Source organism: Triticum aestivum, chromosome 2B (genome assembly GCF_018294505.1).
Source record: "Triticum aestivum cultivar Chinese Spring chromosome 2B, IWGSC CS RefSeq v2.1, whole genome shotgun sequence".
NCBI lineage: Eukaryota > Viridiplantae > Streptophyta > Magnoliopsida > Poales > Poaceae > Triticum > Triticum aestivum.
This window is the reverse complement of record NC_057798.1, coordinates 781,859,576-781,865,122: the sequence shown is the minus strand read 5'-3', so window position 1 is coordinate 781,865,122 and position 5,547 is coordinate 781,859,576. Positions and strand designations below refer to the sequence as shown.

The following is a 5,547-nucleotide window of genomic DNA, read 5'->3' as shown; positions in this document are numbered from 1 at the left end:
AAGTCGGAGTTTGTCTTTTCTAATCCCAATCAATATATAAGAGATCCGAAAGAGACATGTACAAGGATGATCTTCAGGAAACGAATCAAAGAGAAATTTTGCATTAAAGAGGAGATTGATGGGAATTTGGTAATCGCATTATCTCCTTCCACTAATCACGCCCAACAGCCAAAAATCACAATTAAACGAACGGACGACCCCCGTCATCCATGGCATGGTTGATTCGTTGCCAATTAGGGCAGAGAGTATACGTGAAGACTGCATGGCGCTCGACAAGCCGACGATTACTTAATCAGTTACTCCCTCCGTCCCAAAATTCTTGTCTTAAATTTGTCTAGATACAGATGTATCTAACACTAAAACGTAACTAGATACATCCGTATTTCGACAAATCTAAGACAAGAATTTTGGGACGGAGGGAGTACACTTTTTCCAGAATCAATCGATCAGTTATACAAGCTAAACATCAGGAACGTATATGGGGAAACCAATCCATCGGGGGCCTCTTCCAGCTCGGGGGCCCGGGGCGGCCGCCCCCTCTGCCCCCCCTCAGGGCCGGCCCTGGATACATGCCGACTTGCATGCTGCATTGTAGCCTTCAAGTGGGAGTAATGCGTGTGGCTCTCAGTAATGCATGGGCAGGTATGGATTATCCTACTTGTCATTTCTGATCCTAGCAGTGTACTCCCTCCGTCCGGAAATACTTGTCATCAAAATGGATAAAAGAGGATGTATATACTTGTCATCAAAATGGATAAAAGAGGATGTATCAAGAACTAAAATACATCCTCTTTTATCCATTTTGATGACAAGTATTTCCGGACGGAGGGAGTACTTATTGAGGATATGTCGGTTCACCTGAGTCAGGGGCAAAGAGCATGAGAGTATATGGAGTTGAATATGATACCAAATAACAGAGGATGTAATGATGATTCTTTGCCCTAGAACTGGCCCTTGGGTCGCTACAAATTTGTTTTGAGATTTGGACTTTTGATAATACTGTGTTTTAAAATGAATACTATTTATTTAGAGTTTTCATTGTCAGTATAGATCTTTTTTCTTAGATTTCAACTCGTTTCATAGTAAGATTACTGAAATTGCTTTGTATAGTGATGAAAGTGTGGTTGTTTTGAGAACAACTGGCATGTTATCGGCAGTTTGAAATTAATGATTGCCAGCTCTTAATTGGTGTGGCTATATTTAAAAAAGATCTCAATTTGAAATAGTAATAATTTGTTCAGGGGTTATTATCTTTGTCTATACCTTCCCTTGATAAACTGCAAGTCAGCTGTACTCTTATCCTGCACATAGCAAAATTCTTCTGATGTGCTTTCTTATGTTGAAAAGCTACACTAAACCAAATCTACATGTACATCTGTAGTCTGAAATACTCAATATGTGTCAATATTGCTCGGCAGATTATTATATAATCTAGATTTAGTTTCTGTGACAGAGATTGCTGTAGTATACAATAGGGAATCAATCTCCTTTTATTTATCTACAGTATTTTGGCACTACTAGCTATTCATTGCTCTATTTTTTTATTTTAAGTGCTCAAAATTTCCTGTCAACTGTACTGTAGGAGATTGGCAAGGCAGATACAGCCCTTGAGCTATTCGGCATCAGCTCTATTCTCATCATATAAATATTTTTTTTCTTTGATAAGTTCTTGGTACTTTTGACTAATAACTCTTGGTTTTGCTTTTTGTTCTTTCCAGTGCTATCAGCAGTTCAAAATTAGTTGAACCAAATCAAAATGAATTAGCTAAAAGCACAGGGAACAGAGTTTATATGCATGGTTCTTGAACCATGATAGGTGGCATACGTCAATCATCATTGCTTTTAGTAATAAACCAACTAGGCAATAAAGCAGATATGCAAGCATTCTTTAATTTCTTCCTTTGTAAATTTGTGCCCTGATTGTACATAGTATAATTTTCTGTTCCAGATTTAATGTATCACATCAATCCTTGACTAATGTTGAAAATTACTTGTCCTTTTATGCAATTGTTGGTAGTTTGCATCTCTTACTCCCCTGATATGATAATTTAAAGAAGTAATAATACTAATCACTCTGCGTAAATGTGGGTTTTTTGTTTTTCAAACAAAAAAACCCGCATCCAAAATGTATGTAAGTTTATATAAATTTAACTTATATGTTTTGTGGATCGACATATTTAGGCAAATTTCTATTATTCTATTACCAAAATGAACGGGCGCAGCAACGCGCGGCATCAATGATCTAGTAGGTTTACAAAATGATACATAGAAGACGCATTGTTATTGCTCCATTACACAAAATGTCTAGCTGACGCAAACTGCCATCTTCATGGTTCCTCCCTGGTCCTCTTGTATGTCATTCCTACAAAGGTCCTCTTGTATGTCATTCCTACAAAGGATTAAAAGAAGTCACGGTGAATTCATGCATTCATAGAGATAATGGTAAAAATAATAATTGTATAAAGGATCAATGGCAAAACCAGGGCATGTCCAGACGCCCAATTATTGGGAGCAACACATCCACAGACGGACACACAAAAGTCATTTTTGTAGAGAAGACTGCACTAGTTTTCTTTCTTTTTCTTCTCTGGAGTGGAAAAGACTGGACTTTGCTGCACTAGACGGCAATAAATTTGGCAAAATGATTACTATCTAATACACAACTAGGAGTTTCAATGATGAATGCAGCATGGCCTGGGAAAAGCATTGTGAAAAACCCACATACATCAGGAGGTTATACATACTTTCCCTATGTTAGAAATGAATTTCAAGAAGAATAATCTATTCACAGTCATTTCTAAATGCAGCACTAAGCACATGAGGACCTGCAAAATACTAGTCAAAAAGCATCTGAACTTAGGCTGCACCTGACTATTATATTCATAAAAGCATCGGAAAAAGCACCTGTAATTTAGTGCCACAAATTAGATTAAATTGATAACCATCCTCTGATCTCACTGCACTAAGCACTAGCAACTAAGGCTGCAAGTGGATGCCCATGGTGCCCACATCCAAGCCCGCAAAAATTGTCGTTGTGGACACCACGGGTAAGGTGCCAAAACGATGTGGGCTGTCCCATGGGTATTGGCCTATTGGGGTCGGAAGACTATGTGCTTCTGATAGTTCGACTTGTTATGATCCAAACTGACAGAGGAACATGTGGACCGTGTTAGAGAAGATATATTCACTTCTCTAGTTAATTTTGATGTTTTCAGATTATGCAAGAAAATGCAATATGGTTGTGCACAAACTACTGTGTTATCCATATGAAGTTCATCCACGGTCAAATCTTTGTACCAACTTATAGGAACACTTATGCAAGATGAGTTGTGGCAATTGCGGGACGGACGCGGGTAAATTAACAATGACCTTTTAGAACTAACTTGCTTATGCGGTTATGCCATATGGATGGTAAGATATAGGTTCAATTCGTTTCATCCATCACTATACATTTAAATTTCCATGGATTGACAGTAGTGACCACAATTCACATGCAATACACGATGTAAAAACTGCAAATACACTGGGAATCCTACTTGCTTGAATCTTGATGCATAGCAAATGGAGTACTAACAAATGAATGTGAAGTGCAAGCACAAAACTACCAGCCAAGTTCCTCTCCATCTTCTAAAGATTGAAGTCTACCGAGCCATAACAAATAGATAATATGCCTAAAAATTGATAGCCTTAATGTCTTATATGAACTTTATGATCCTTAATGTCTGTACTATGGGTAGAAGTAGCATTATTTTGACAATTTTGAGCATGAGTGAAACAAAGAATTGACTATCATTTGACCACTGACATATAGAACTGACGCTCAAGAACTATTTATTGTTACTGGATTAAGATTCAGAAAACTAGCATACCATTTTGACGTGTGCATAGCATAGAAGACAATACTCTGTTTTAAAACTTCCTCTGTTCGTTTGGTAAGTTTACCTTCTATTATAATACAAGCAATCTCCAGTATATAATCTGTTCAGATGTCCAAAGTCGAAACCTAAACAGTCAGAATACAGCCTGTGAGTCATGACTTTTGCATGGTGTAAAATTGATAATATGGGTTCCAACAGAAGCAACAAAATTCTAGAATAACATATTGAGATGTCAATTAGAGTAGAAAATAGCACAAATGGAGTGAAATGTCCGTATCATACACTTCACAACAGAAAACAACAAAACAAATTATTTCTCGACTTATGATATTGTGGAAATAAGTAATGAGATGTATATTATGTAGAGGCAGAGTACAGATGATGCACTGTAACCCACATGACTCATGACCAACTATTTTTTTAAGACATCCAGACAAGATTCTTTTGCAGAAACAATGCAAACCAACTACAAACTGAATGAAAAAGAGTGTCATCGGCATCCAGGTCAAGGACAACAAACATATATGTTAGCAATATTCGATTAGTCATCCTCTCCCAAATATTGCAAAGTTTAAAGGTGTATCGACTTTTTACTCATCACGCGTCTTTGCAGCTTCCTCTCTGTGTTGCCAGATCAATCTGCGGATGCAAAAAGGATAGGTAAAGAATGATTGTTTGCCAATAATCAAACTATGATCTAGTAAGAGAAATTAATTTAACAAGGGTCTAGGAAAGATGAGGAGTTCTACTGCAAACTAACGAATAGGGATATGAGGAAATTAAGATAAACAAGCCTGCAGCTGCACATCAAAATCTGAAGCAAATGGGAAGGACTCACAGGTTAGAGGTAGGGGTTGAACGGCGCAGCCGCTGGAAGAAAGGCGACGCAGTGGGCAGAGCGCCACCGTCGGGAGGAACGCGTACCAGCAAGAACGAGCCTCTGCCCGGAGCGCGAGGGCAGCGATGGCGGTCTGGCTGCAGCAAAACAACATGGCAGTGTGGGCCATCGCGTGCGGCGGGCGGGGGATGAACAGAACAGAGCGGTAGCCACCGGCAGCCGGCGCATGGGACGGACGAAACGGATGGCTGATGTACGCCGTGTGGGCTGCTAGCACTCCGTGGAGGAGCACGCGAGGGGGCGAGCCCTCCATCTCCATGGCTAGACGCGCGCAGATCGACGGCCGCGTACCATTTCCTCCACTTCGGGGTGGAGCTCGCTTGATTCATGCTTGCATATCGACGGGGCAGTGAGGCCTTCCTCCACATCGGGGCGGCGATACGTTCCTCCACATCGGGGCGGAGCTCGATCTGAGGGAGACGGGTGGAGGAAGAGGATGGAGCCGCCGCCGCTCAGATCTGGAGAGAAAGAGAGTTTTTTTTTTGTTGAGTAAATAGAGAGAAAGAGATAAGGGAGAGAGAGGGCAGAGAGAAAGGGGAGAGATTAAGTTTCCCAGGCGCGCGCGGATATTTTGGGTGGCCCAGTTGGCGACCCACGGTCGGTCGGCATTATTTGCCGACCAACAGTTCGATTGTACTGCAATTTTTACCGACCAACAGTTTGATGCTATACGTTTCAGCATTCCCGACCGACAATTGGTTCTTACAAGTTAGTATTACCATCAAACTGTTTGATAGAAATTTTTCTGACTAACAGTGGGTCGGCAAAACT

General features: G+C 40.4%; 1 long non-coding RNA gene across 2 annotated transcripts; it reads right to left on the bottom strand.

Annotated features, from left to right (window-relative positions):
* Window positions 1-2,126: 2,126 nt before the first annotated feature.
* Window positions 2,127-5,288, bottom strand: LOC123047376 (uncharacterized). 2 transcript variants are annotated; one of them, XR_006422976.1, is made up of 3 exons: window positions 4,717-5,288; window positions 3,943-4,517; window positions 2,127-2,389 (listed from the first exon to the last, which is right to left on the bottom strand). It is a non-coding gene; the product is annotated as an uncharacterized lncRNA (long non-coding RNA). The 2 variants fall into 2 exon arrangements; XR_006422975.1 differs by having other exon boundaries at window positions 2,127-4,517.
* Window positions 5,289-5,547: the final 259 nt, after the last annotated feature.